This window comes from Bactrocera oleae, chromosome 3 (assembly GCF_042242935.1).
Source record: "Bactrocera oleae isolate idBacOlea1 chromosome 3, idBacOlea1, whole genome shotgun sequence".
Classification (NCBI taxonomy): domain Eukaryota; kingdom Metazoa; phylum Arthropoda; class Insecta; order Diptera; family Tephritidae; genus Bactrocera; species Bactrocera oleae.
Window position 1 is genome coordinate 27,590,680 of NC_091537.1, and position 15,168 is coordinate 27,605,847.

A 15,168-nucleotide genomic window follows, 5' to 3' on the forward strand; every position below is an offset into this window, starting at 1 on the left:
ACGTCTCCACTGGCAAAAAACTGAAAAGTCGATTTCCACATGCTTCTCTTGAGACGAATTTTTCACTAGGAAAATAATTCCCCATAGACAAGTACTAGTAATAATCAATTTTTGGCAGGTCCGAATTTTAAGATAGATATATGAGAACCTCGCAACCAAGCTATTGAGGCATTTCTTGAATCACTATGCATAGATGTAGCATGTGGCCTGATAGAACACAATTTCTTGCATTTCATGCTGCTTACTGGTTGCTTCTGAGCGATTGCTTCCTTTAAACTGTTGACAGTATAGACCCGAATTAAGAGTTTATCCATATGCGAGCAACACATAGTAAATAGTTCCCTGCGAATCTTCCTGATAGTCAATCCTGACTTAGCCCCTGTTTGCGCCGCCTTGCGATTCAGCAGTGATTCACAGATGGAAATTCGGTTAACGACGTTGTTTTTCATTCACTCTTGTGGCACTCATGCATCGAGCTTCTTTTTGTATTCAGTCATATTTAAATGGAACAATTATGGATTCTTTTAAATAGACTTTATATATAAATTAACTTAATTTTTCATAAGCACCTTTAAATGAAATGTCCAAGAAACCTTAAGTTGAACTTAGTTTATCACTGCAATCTATAAACAATTTTAGTATATTGATCATTCAGTTTCAACTATATCAGTTTGTCCTAGAAAATTTCTTCGGATATAGTAGCATTGCCTTGGGCAATAACCCATGCCAATTTCGTGAAGATATATTTTCAAATAAAAAAGATTTTCACACAACCAATTTTCGTCCAATAATAATTTTGATTATCTAGTTTGTATGACATCTATATTCTACAGTAGTCCGATATCGGCAGTTCCGACAGATGAGCAACTTCTTTGGGGAGAAAAACACGGGTGCCAAATTTTAGAGCAATATCTCAAAAACTGAGGGTCTAGTTGCCGTATACTCGTATACAAATACATAGACGGATACTGTATAGGGTCTCCAACGTTTCCTTCTAGGTGTTACAACCTACGGAGCAAACTTAATATCCCCTAGGTATAAAAATATTCCTATTTTGTTATGTCTTATTAAATAAAATTTCTTCGCATTAGGCTGTCGGATGATCTGTTCAAAAATATATAAAAAATGTATTTTCAATTTAGAACTTAATAATATTTAAATTAAGATTTTTTGAAAAGTTTTAACAACTTGTTTTCTGTCCTCAACGAAAATCAAATCATACATGTTAATAACAAAATCTAAACTGTGCATCTAACCAAGATACATGCACCATACCACCCAAAAAAAATTCAAAATTAATAAAAAGCGCAATCTTACATTTTAATGTTTTTTGTATAAATATCGCAGATCATTTGAATGGAAATTTCCATTATTAATTATTGCAGATTATTTTTATGAGAGATAAGGTATTCTATTGATTTGAAAATTTCGTAATCAAATTTGCATGAATTTATTCTTAAGCAAATTCAAATTGCAGTAATAAAATTAATTTGAACATATACATAGTTACCAGATGGAAGGTGGAGGGAGGTCACTCTTAAAATAACTGTAAGGTCAAATATTAATATTGGCAAAATAAATTTATGCCAACATACAGACCAAAAAATACCTGAAAGTGATGCATGAGCAGTTTTTTGTTAATAACATAGCTCTACAAAAAACACCTACATTTTTTTGCCCTGGATATGTTAGCAAATTTTGATGTCTTCAAGTGTACAGATTACGAATTTATTCATGAATGTATTGCATGTGCTCTTGTTTTTAAGATTTTTATATATCTTATATTTTGATCAATTATCGGCTTGTTAGCAATAAATTCCCACGTGTTCCCACTCTCAGGCTTATTATCGAAAATATGCGAAAAATTATGCGGAAGGTTTTAAGGTAAAAAAATTTGTAAAAAATTTCCGAAGTTTAGTGTGAAAAATTTAAGGGTTGAATAGTTGATGGTGCTCAAATACAGTAATTAATGAAAGATACAGATTTTATCAAAGTTAAGACTGTTCTGGAAAGTAAATTTTGGACAAGTTTTGTGTTGATAACTAAATATTTCCCATGCAACCATAAAGCACAAAATTCCGAAAAAATTGTGAAAAATATGCTTACACATTTTCAGACTCTAGGAGCAAATATGAGTATCAAGTTAGACTATTGCCGCAATCATCTGAATAAATTTTCGAAAAAATTTGGAAATTATAGTAAGGCACAGAGAGAGCGGTTCGAGTGCTGGAAGAAAGGTATCAAGATTGACGGGATCGTCCCATTATGGCAGATTACTGCTAGTTCTCAAAAAGAAATTATCAACTGAAAAAATTAAAAAAAAAATGCTTATAAAAGGAGTAATAATAAGAGTATAACATATGTTTTCGACAATACTTTTAACTTTGATTTATTGTTAATTTTCAAAATGATACTGGCTCAAAACTGAATATATGCTAGTTTGTTCATGTTTTTTGGTTTTTCTAATGTAAAATGCAAAACAAAGATTTAAAAGAAAACCAGAGCAAATCTTACAAAATCATTGATAGTTTCATGAATTGTGGGTACCAATTTATCCAAAATTTATCGTATAAAGCGACTGTAGACCAGTGTAATAATCGGTATTATCAACAAGTAAAAAAGATCTAAGTTCGGGTGTAACCGAACATTTTGTACTCATAAACGTTACATGTGGAATGGGAGTGGTTATTATCTGATGAAAATACTTCATCTAAGTAATATGTTAAGGCAACAAGTGCCCTCCATCACTGCGGTCCCCTGTGCCAATTTACAGTTTTGTATCTTAATTTAGTGCTTAGTTATGATACTTTATAAGTTTTTCATTAATGGCGTTTTGTGGGCATGGCAAGGTCCGATTACGCCCATCTGCATTACCAACCCCCCTTGGGTGCCAAGGAATACGTGTATCAAGTTTCATTACGATATCTCAATCTTTACTCAAGTTATCGCTTGCACGGTCATACGGACGGGCAGACAGTCACTCGGATTTCAACTCGTCTCGTCACCCTGATCATTTATATACCATATATATAACTCTATATTTATCTAGATTGGTGGTAGGTGATACAAACAACCGTTTGGTGAAGAAAACTATTATAACATGCTCTGTGCAACATGTGGTGAGGGTATAAAAATTAAAGGCTTTCGATATCCAAAAATGTAAGCATAAAGTCTTTAAATAACATAATATTAAAATGAACTTTGACCTCAATGCAACAAAGTGCAGTCGGGACGATTTGTTCAGGACCACCCTCATGTACCATATATATGCAGGTATTTTCAATATGGAGAATATAATTCATTTACAGTGTCGGATGTCTGTCTTCCCGTCCGTCCGTCTGTCTGTCTGTGAAAGTCAGAACTTGAGTAAAAATTGAGATATTATAATGAAACTTTGACACGTGTGCCTTGGCAAAATGGAAAAGACGAGGTAGGCGTAATCGGACCACTGCCACACGCACAAAACGCCATTAATCGAAAACCTATAAAACACATAACTAAGCACTAAATGAAGATATAAAACTCCTATTTTATACAGAGGATTTCAGTAGCATGGGGCATACGTGTGGGCTACACATTTTGAAAAAGTGGGCGTGGCCCCGCTCTCTAATAGGTTTAATGTTTATATTTCCTAAACCACTAAATTTACAATAATCTAATTCGTTTAGGACAAATTCTTTAAAAGCCCCTATCGACATCGGATTATAACGCCGGTTTCTCCCCATATAACGGTTTTGTTAAACACAACTAAAAGTGCGATAAATCGATAACTAATAATAGGAGCCGGTGTCAAATTTGGACGGTGGGTGTGGCACCGTCCACATTTAGATGAAAATCCATTTCTCTGCGCCTACTCGACCGATTTGAATTCGTAATATTAGCGTGACATTTCTATATTCAGTGTGAAAATGGGCGAAATCAAACACAAACCACGCTTACTTCCCATATAACAAAATTTAAAAATTCATCTGATTCTTTTCCTTTGCACAAATAGTGACCTCAAGGTGTTTCATTTTACACTCAAAAATTGTCGAAATCGGAATTCAAGAACCTAGACGCCAATAGCTCATTGCGTATGGGTGATTTTTTGCCGAAAATATCGGTCAAATGTGAGATATATAATTGGGATTCGGCCAAAATTCTTTTCTTTTCTTTGATAATAATATACTTCGTTTAGCCGCCATATATCTAATATAAAGATTTTCGAACTTCTAGTTGATTTTATATCACATATAATATTTGGCCAATGTGCTAGTTATTTTAATGAAATAGAGAGAGCGTGTTTTTCTAATAACAGTGTATTTATGTGCCTAAAATGGATAAAATCAGCCGAAAACTTGCCTTAGCTCCCTATAACTGATATTTCCTTACTTTAAGCCATATATACGAGTATATTTATATATTTATAAAATTGTTTGAAAATAAGTTCTCAAAAATACCTGAGAAATATCAAAAATTAATTAAATAAGCCGTTTCATTGCTATGGCTTTAGTATAAAGGAAGTAAAATATAGTAATACAAGTAAAACTAAGTGGGTCTAAGAAGGTCTATCAAAATATGTTAATATAATAACAAATTTGATTGTAATCCATTCACCATTTCGTCGAACAATGAAATTGAACTTTTTAGCTACATTTATTAATATAAAGTTTTGCCAACGCATAAAGGTATTTAGCCGGATTTGATCCTACCAGTTTTAAGAGTATAAAATGTTCGAGTACAAACGAACTTTACTTGTTGAAAAACTGGATTTATATAATTTTAAATTTAAAAATTTTAAGTTTAAAAAAATTATAATAATAATCTTTTTCATTATTTTACAGGTTAGTTAAACAAAACTCAATTTGAAGAAACTCATCGCCAAAATCAAGAAATTTATTCGAAGTCAATCAATTTTATGAAAACCTGACAACATTCTTGAGGTAAAACACCTAAACTACTTTAGTATGGTAACTCAAAGCTGTTTTGTCAAATAATTTAATGCTTTTAGTTCCACATCTAATGGAGGTCTTATGTTTAAGCCTACTTTATCACACGTGCCCGGAAACCCAGGTTCAACATCAAAATAGAAGAAATTTGTGAAGAATTACCGAAACAAGGTATAACTTGTCACAGCGCAATAGACATTAACACTAATAAATAAATAAGCAGTTCAAAATGACGATTTACAAGATACGTTGTAGTTGTTTGTGTAATTTTCAATGGAAACACGGAGTGCCAGCATTTTGCCATTCGAAGCGATTCGAAAATCTGATAAAAAGCAAAAGTGACTAAAGAAGGACGCTGAAGTAAAGAGTTGAGCGATGAGCAGCAAAGCGGCAATAAACTAAGCCGCCACATCGACGGCGGTCAATGCGTTGATAGGCCGACCAAATGGACCAGCGGAACGGCGGACAAGCGGCCGATTGCTCACGGACAGATGTACTAAAAGATAGAAGGAGGCCCGAAGAAGGCGTCATTAATTTTTCAGATATAAATGCAAGTTGTAAATGACTCATTTTATGTAGCAGCAACAACAAACAACAACGGGCAGCAACAAAAGTATAATTTATATGCATGATGCAGCATTAGCAACATGCCACATGCAGTGTTGAGTCGAGTTTGAAAAATATCTGCGCCAAGATAACGAGTCAATAAGCTCAAAGATTGTCAGCTAATTGCGTAATACAATGTATGCACACCCGAACGATCCTCGTTTGGGAAAAGCGTGATGGGTTTCATGGTGGCATATATGTCGATTAACTGTCTAATTATGGTTATTTGACTTGCGATAAACGCTGAGTGGTTTGCAATTAGCCATCGTAATAATCGGACCTGTTTTTATTACATCATATCGAATGGATTACTTAACAGGCCTTACGAACAGCTCACCGATTGACAAGCAGTTATCGTCTTTTATTTTTTTTTTTTTTACAAATACATGCTATATGGGTATTGCAAGCACCTTGATTGAGCATATGAGTATCACCTTAGGGGTTGTGGCTTTAAAAAACTTGCAAGGATAAGAATTATTGTGACATCAATTGTCTCTCTTGTATTCGCCGGAACTTTAGGAGTTACGAATCGATCAAATAAATTACTCATTATTGCGGTATCCAAATGCCGTTTGATACTCCTTCAGCTGGCTACCTTTGTTATTGCTTTTTTAACAAGAGAATTGATATTTGTATATTTGAGATCAAAGAGTATGTCGGGTTATATGGAACATGTCTTACAAAATATTGTTTCGCTTATCATTGAAATATTGATTTCAATGCTTTTTGGTGGAAAATCAAGACAATTATTTATGGAAACGAAAACTTTAGCCCGTAACACATACCCAGTGATATTCCAACTTCTTAAGCACCTATAAAGACTATAAAAACGTTTTTTGGGGATCTGTTAATTAATGCGTCGGTTTTTCCCTCGTAGAAATCTCCCCATAAATTCGGCATAGTAGAACCCAGTAGCCGTCTTGACCCACTCCCAATAGTTGTGAATCCCAGAAAACGGTGGCCATAAGATTTCCGATCAATCGCCAATAACATTGGTAAACACTGTTTTTGTCACATGAACTTTGCTATGATTTTTGTTTATGTTGGTAGGGTACGCCCTACAATTAACAATATATAACGTATAATTTTGTTTCAATCACGTTCAGTTTGATTGTGACAGATACATATTCATTTCTGATCTCATACACGTGTCATTTTCAAACAACTTCATTTATGCGACTGTATCCGGTAACTATTGCATTCGACTTACTTACATCACATACATATAAACTACATCGCAAACATGGCACGAAAGTGTTCTAACGATGCCGGCATTTTTTGTTATGTATATGGAGAACTAACTTTTAAATCTCAGCGTCGTAATTTTACATTAATTAAACAGTGTTATTTGGGCTATTTTGAATTTCCTGTGAGAAATCAAGATAAATCCTGGGTTCCACATAAATGTTGTGTAACCTGTGTAAGACTGCTATTAGGTTGGGCTAAAGAAGAACCCAGACATATACCATTTGTCATACCAATGATTTGGGCCGAACCAAAGGATCATGTAAGTGATTGTTATTTTTGTTTGATCCGAACAAAAGGCATTGCAACCAAGTCCAAGCACACTACCCAGTATACGAACTTGTATTCGGCCAAAAGACACATACTACATAGTGCTGGTCAGTGTGTGCCAAAGCCTTCAAATCGATCAGCAAATCAGGATTCCGGATTTGTATGTCTGAAAGAGAAATTCTATTGAAACTGGGTGAGGCAAAAATTAAAGACGCAATATTTGTAGGTCCAAAAACATGGCTGATAAAGGATAAGAGCTTTGAAGAAAAACTGACTGATCAGGAAAAACTCGCTAAGAAATTTTTTGTGAACGTTATCCAAATATTTCATTTACATATTAATGTTTAGTGGCTCTAATACATTTGATGTGACAAAAAAAAGTTTAAATTTTGTTAAGTACTGCAGCCTTCGGCTTGTTCGGAGCAGGTTCTCTGGTCAGTGTTGTCCAGAGCATTGATTTTCTCCATAATTGTTTCAGAAGTATCTCCTCTACCGACTTTTTGCTTCAATCTGCCGGTTTCAAATTGTTTGAAGTTTTTTTTTATTTGAGCCCTTTTATCTTTTTTACCTCCTTCAATTCCACCTGTTCGCGATATGTCATTATCCAACACATTAAGACATATACACGTTGTAAGTAAGTATGAACCCTAGTAGAGCTCGTCTCATTCTAAACACTTTATCTTACTTTTACAAAATTTTGGTTGGAATGCACCGAGCTTACTAAATAATAATAATAATTTACTTCTTGTTGTTTTTTAATATCTTGTAAAATCAAGCTTATATAATATACACATTTCCCTCAAATATTTCCCTCATCTAATAACATTGTGGTTAATGTGTCGCTGCTGGGTCTCTTTGCGAGTTGAGATAATCAACATTTTGACTGAACTACCATTTAAATTTTGCTTTTATTGTCAATGTTGCACATTTCCGTTATTGTTATGTAGCTATCAAAACCATTACGCTACATATCATTTAAATATTGGGCTGTATGCAACTTTTACCCGAATACATGATTGCCAACTTTATCCAACAGAAATCGCATTACTTTAACAACTGTTGACAAGATTGTCGCATCTTTTGCTTTTTGGCAGTCAAATGTGCAAACTCTTATCGTCACTTTTCGTGGTTCGTAATGTTTTCTGTGTCATTGTTTATATTCATATATACAAAAATATAGTTATTTAAACTGCAGACATACATTGAAGTACCTCAAGTATGAAATCGACGTAATCTCCTTCTAGAAAAAAACGCCAAGCAGCAATCAACGCAGTAACCTCGTATCGCTTATCAGCCAGAAGATCGAGATGACTGCAGGAAATGTCAAGAGCAAGGATCCAGATGAAACTCCGCTGGGTATGAAGGCCGTAGAACTTATTAAAATTCATGTCAAGCGTTGGCTTTATGTTATTGAACCTATCCGATACATCTTAGATGCCAATGACGTCAATTAACTCATATAATTTCATTTTGCCGTCACCCCACATAATATAACGAGAAATCTGCCTTGTTAGGTTTCTTAAATACAGTATTACGAACTCAATCCCTATTTATCCTTTCCAACAGTATAGATGTATACCATTATTTATTTGAGCTAAGCTAAGCTTGGTTCGTTGTACCTTTCAAACCAAAGCCAATCAAATTATCTAACAACCGAAAAAACAGTTAATTTTGAGCATACGAAATTGAATTACAATAAGTTCAAGTGCCCTCGACAAACTGCTGAATGAAATCGCAAACTATAGAAAAATAATAAATTAAAATATGCAACAAAAATCAAAATATTTGTAGGGAGTGGAGAAGTAAAGGAATAAAGTGTAGCCTTAAACTCAGTAAATTAAAAATTAAATCGAATTCGCTCACAGCTTCGAAAACCACCACAATCCAAATTCAAATCGCATGTACTAAACAATTCCACATCAACTGAAATCGTTCGCTAAATCAGGCTGGCAGTGAACTCAAGCCAATACGAGTAGTCACAATGTGGTTGAACCGACGTGAAAACCCGTAAAAAATGCAGTAAATCAAAAACAATTGAGTTTTCTGCAATTCGTGCACATGAGTATTTGAATGCCTACAAATTGCTCAGCTGGTCCACAAGTCAAACACAGGCACACCAGTTACCGCACGCCTCGCCAGGTGGGAAAGTTGGCAAGCGCACGAGACGCCCCAGCAACCAAACATAGCGCGCATTACTAACGACTCACAAATTGGCCACAAGTCGTTTGCAAAGTCAACCGACCGACAGTCAGCTGTCTGCGCCCCACTCACTTGCTCGCGCGTACACGCGGTCGGTCGGTTGGTCCGTCCGTCGGTCGTTTGTCTGACGATCCTTCACTCACCTCCTTGACTGTCTGGGTACGCTGTGGCTCGCTGCCGTTTAGTTGCCTGCCGTGCATATTGACCTCTGTGAACCGACACGTTCGGGCTTGTGGTAATAACGTAGCGAAATATTTAAGTCAAGAAAATTAACACCTTTACTGAAGATTTTGCATTTGTGATTTCCGTCCGCAGCACCCTTACGGCACGATATCGCACCCAGTGAGAGCAAAACAAACACACACAAACCGAAGTTGGTGAGCGCCATTGCCACAGTTGTAGAACCTGATGGGCAATCAATAGTCGTAGAGAATTGAAATTTACTTTTCCTCGACTAACAACTCGGTTGTAGGAGGAGCATTTGGTTTCGTGTACATATGTAGAAGGTGTTATGTTCCAAGCTCTATATCTTGGCGAATCTACGTATGTGAATATTTGTGTATTGGGTCCATTTTTCTTGTCGGTAATTTGGCATTTACAAGATCTCTCACAAGCCAAACTAATGTCAACATTCTCACTATGGGCGATACGAAAATCATTTGCGAAAGAAATCCTAAAGTCCAACTACTCAAGTAGGTTTTATAACTAAGAGGAAAGGCAGAATCATTTTTAGCAATTGGCATCGTCCCACCAGCTTATAACATGACTTGCAAGGAGTACATGGAAGTACAGTGTGGCTGCACTAGCTAATATTCATAAAACTGTCGAGTAGTGAAATATTAGTTGAACATATTTGGGATTATACCAATATATTGAAAGATAGCCTCGAATTCGAATCCGACACATTCAAGGCAATAAAACAGATTCACTCTTGAACACTAAAACACTCGTAAAACCACGGATTACTTTTGCTATCGAAAAAGAAATTTGATAATGCTTTTTGAGAAGCATAAAAAATTGTAGCAACCACTCTCTACATACCGTAATAACTGCTTGTTTATTTTTAATTAAACATATCTAAATATGTCCCGATCATTTATCATGATATGACGTTTTATAAATAATTCTATTCGATAGTCAAAGAGGTATTTCTTTGCACTCAGCACAGCTTTACCTTGTTAACTTAGGATTGAAGGGAATTCTGGGAACACACATTTAGTAACTTAGAACTGAGCGTCCTTAGATATTTTTTCCATCCTACGTGAGCTTATTAAAACCAGTTTGTTTTTTAAATAATCAGCAACGTCTTCGACTGAAATTAAACTTCCTGTGTCAAAGCCTGATCGTCCTGAACTTGACGATAGTGGGGTTGACTCTATCACGATGTCTTGGAGGAAATAAAATATTTTTAAATATTATTTTTCACTTGTCTCTTCCGTTTGACCATTTAAAAATCAACTCAATTCACTTAAAAAATGAAAATTGAATATAGTTCCTGAACCCTTCCTCGCAGTGTCTACCCTTACCATAGAAGAATTTCCGAAAAGAGAAAAAGCGTTACATCGGTCTGCTGAAACAAAAATATTGCTGGAAAAATATAACCTGAGAAACTAAATATTTTAAAAAACGTAAGTATTGGACTGGTGTTAATATATATAGGCCACTTGTATAAGTAGTAAAATCTTTGGATTTCCAAAGCGGATTAAGAAGCAGGGATTATCTGACCCCAAGAAAAATTACTAAATTTATAAGACTGAGGCTCGGTAAAAGAATGTATAGAGAAAATTCCACAATAGAACATATATACAAGTAAGTGCAGTAAAAATAGGTCAGTACTGATGCAAAGTTGATTTTGGAGATCTTAGCGGATCTAATATTTTGAAGGGGCAAAAAGGTAAAATATGGACTAAATGTTATCAAATTATAAAGAAATAACTATAATTCTTCCAGGAAAAAACTACCTCACTCACTAAAATTTACCCCATTACTTTTGGGTAGTCTCACAGACTTTGTTATATTTTCAGCAAATATCTTGTAAAAATTTTTTATTCGCTTTAGTTTCGAATTTTATTCGAAAATTCGAAGGCACGAAACACCGCATGAATTCATTAATGTTCGTATGTATATGTAAGCGCATTAGTAATTTTATTTTCCCAGCTGTCGCTGCTGTTGCCACTACCACTGGCGCTGCTGTTGCTGCCCAAAATAAAAAGCTGCTACTCTTGTTGTTCCTGTTCTGGCTGCTTCTGCTTAAGTCTTTGTCGATGACGATCTCTCGGGGCGTTAACATTTCATGATACCTGTGCACTCTTATTAGCTTTAAATGCATTGCGACTAACAAATAGTACGACGAATATACGAGTACAACACAACAAAAATACAAACAACACCAACAAAAGTTGCAGCAACAACATCATTTCACAGGCGCATTATGGAAAAAATGGAGAGTGAGAAAAACTGCCGCTTATCACACTTAACGATATTCTTCACGAAACAATTGCTTACTTTGCCTTTTTGTTTAACAAGATCTTAATGCGATTACACACCAACAGCAAACGACCGAATCGTCGCTGTCCCCTGTCCGCTGCCCGCTGCCCACTTACTTAGTTAGTGTTAGTTCAACGAGATTTTGCATTTGCCTTGCAATCGTCTGAGCCAGAATGGCGACGCAACAAGCAACGGGTATAAAAAAGACAACAATCTTCTAAGAAGTTTACCTCGAGCTAAGTGCTGCTGGACGAACGGGTTGGATCAGGTGGGGACTGGTCAGCATGGACCTGTGCGAAATGGGATATATGTATGGGTGTGTGTGTGTGAACGCAAATCGTGCCTAGGTGGGGCTAGCTCGTTTACTATGTACGGTAAATACGAAGGAGCGCTCGAGTGCAATATGAAAGTGTATTTGTTAGTAATGCTGCTGTAGTCCTATGTATGTAGAATTCAGAGATTAAGTACGCATATAAGAGCACCTACACCCATTCTAACTACCTATCGGCACACCCGCATCTGCATGCGCTTGCACCGTGTTTAAACGGTTTGTGCCGATGGTGTGAATTTCGAGTGTGAGGTTTCTTGAAAAGTAATTTTTCTAAATAAAGCTCAATTGTGTGTAGTATGGCTCACAAGTTTTCACAAATTTCACGGTCTTCGATATATATTTATGTAGAATAAGATATGAAGCTGGATTTCTTTGGAAGATAGGTAGATATTGTCAAAAACTGATGAGATCAAAAGCATTATATAACAAAACAAAAAAAAATTTTTTTTGAAGAGAGCAGCTCTCAAAGATAGCGAGCAGCAAAATTGCGAGTTGAAAACGGCTAGTATAAACTTTATCATGCTGCATATGTTTTTGTGTAATAGTTAAGGAGTTCATGGTACATTTTAAGGGTAGAGCAAACTTTTGTAAAACTGATTCGAACTCCAACAATGAAACAACGGGAAAATCATGTGGTAAGCCTGCAATTGAAATCTAAATTTTGAAATTTTTTGAATACCCTCGATCCCGTAGCCGATTTCGAAGAGATTCTCCTTATAAATTATGTAAATAAATTATTTTATGTGGAAACAAAGAAATCGATTTTTTGAAATTCGCGTTTGTATAACCTCCCATTCATTCAAATATATATGTTTACCAAATTCATCATTTACAGATGTAAATGGTTCTAAACACAGTTTTTACCACTATTCATATTATAAAAGGCTTAAATCTTAGTTTGTTTTTGTTGTAAGAAATATAAAACTCACACATTCACTTTTCCAAAAAAACCTATTTTACTGTAAAATGTAGATGTACATATAAACAATTAGAAAACTTTGTAACAAATTCACAGAAAACTTAATAACTATCAGAAACAATTATTCTATTTTAACATTTATATGCCTTACTCTGAATTAGATATATTCAAACTTCGACGATGTTTTTACATTGAGACAAAGCGTTGTTATCAACAGATGGCGGTATTCTTCCCATTGTTAAGCATTTGTAAACGACAGATTTCCATATTGTCAATAGTTATGGTGATAAGTTTTCATACAAGTGAGAGAGGGTTGTGCTTAAATACTAGTAAACAGTACTTTTTTCACTACCTATCAATTTTATTGCAATTGAGGACTTCCGCACACTTCCGAAATTTGTCTCCTTTTTTATAACTTTACAGGGCATATTAAGTTTGCCACGATCTTTGTAACACCTAGAAGGAAACTTCGGATACCCTATAAAAAATATATACAAGTGATACGCACAACCAGCTGAATCGATTTAGCTATGTCCGTCTGTCCGTCTCTCTGTACCTACGCAACTAGTCCCTCAATTTTTAAGATATCGATCTGCAATTTTGCACACGTCGTTTTCTTCCGAAGTAGCTGCTCATTTGTTGGAATCGTCGGTAGCGGACCACTATAGCATATAGCTGTCATGCAAACTGAACGATCGGAGTAAAGTGCTTGCATAGAAAAGTCTTTCATTTGACGAGGTATCTTCACAAAATTGGGCATGGGTTATTGGCCAAGGCAATTGTGCAGGCTTGTTTATATCGGATCCCTATAGCTTATAGTTGCCATACGAACTACCCGATCAAAATAAAGTTTTTGTAAGAAATCTTTTGTGCAAATAGAAACTTGAATGTTCGTTTTTGTATTAAACTAAATATCTTTCGTGGCCAGGTCTACGGCCATTATGCTTAAAAGTAAGTAAGTGAAGAAAACCATAAAACTCTGAAAGTACTTTGCTTTCCAATTGAGAAAGGTGAAACAGTTATCAATAACATTATAATGATGGACATGCTCTTTCGGCAATTTTTCTATCCGCTTTGCCGGAAACCCCTCTCACTCAACAACCAGTCCAAAACTATGTTAGAAGGAACAAGAATATATAATTTTATTCAAAACTTCAAAACTCTTGAAATTAATCTATGTTTTGTTGATAACTCTCCGGTCTCCACCTACATATATGCTGCTATGGGTAGATGTAACATTACTTGCCTGTATTTTCTCCTATAAAAGTTTAAAATTGCCAAGGAGTATCAAAATTATTTTCGGAAGAAAGTTTTCATATGTGAGCTTCCCATACCTTAACGAGCCAAGAATAACTCACCTATGCAAAACTCGCTACACATCATTAAAATTGCAGAGATTTCAAACAAATGACTACGTCGATTGACTCTCTCCACTACCTTTTACCACTTAGGAATCGGTATATGATACATATGTACATATTTTAACAATGCCAGGCAAAGCATGTGGAGAGCGCTCATATTATCGCAATTCTAGGTTATACATATACATATGACTATCTACATGTGCGCCATACAAATGTGGCGTTAGAAAGCTTGGTTCAAGTTAAAAAAAAGAGCAAAAAGATGCTTCTGCTAGCATTTGTGGTACAAAAGTAAGATAGAAAATTTTGGGCAAAAACATAATAGAAACCACACGAGATGTACTGGCGGAAGAGAAGCGCTTTCTCTTCTTGCCACTTTTACGTCCGACGCTTTCTGCCGAGCCCTCACCCCGAAGCAGACCGGTTGCCATGTATCTGTGTTTTGTTGGCGGCACCCGTTCGCTGTCGCTGCGGTGGCTGACTGCTCGTAACAAAATCGTTTATTTTTGTTGTTGGCACTTCTGCTTTTGGCTGTTCTTGACTAAAATCGTATTTGCTGCCACAATTGTTGTTGCCGCTTGCCTGCCTCATTCCAGCAGCATAATGTGCATTAGACACGATTCGTGATTTATGAGGTGCGAATTGCACTCAAATAACTTTTTCCTCAGCAATTTTGCTACTTCTCTCATTTCGGTTTATTTTTCCAATTTACACTCGTATACTTTTCATTCGCTTTATTAAATTGATGTGAAGTGATTTGCTGTTGCACCTTCAATGCAATTTGCAACAACGCTTGTAGGCGTTGTTGTTGTGTGTGGCGAA

General features: G+C 35.6%; 1 protein-coding gene and 1 long non-coding RNA gene across 2 annotated transcripts in view; both read left to right on the top strand.

The window, feature by feature from the left end:
* LOC138855957 (uncharacterized) overlaps positions 1 to 6,071 on the top strand; it is a 36,257-nt gene extending 30,186 nt beyond the window's left edge. Inside the window, exons 2-3 of the long non-coding RNA XR_011395094.1 lie at positions 4,824 to 4,922; positions 4,991 to 6,071. This is a non-coding gene — a long non-coding RNA (uncharacterized lncRNA). The remainder of the gene's footprint in view (positions 1 to 4,823; positions 4,923 to 4,990) is intronic.
* The window catches only part of ush (Zinc finger protein ush), a 184,882-nt gene that overhangs the window by 40,212 nt on the left and 129,502 nt on the right, over positions 1 to 15,168 (top strand). The gene's annotated exons all lie outside the window — the stretch shown is intronic.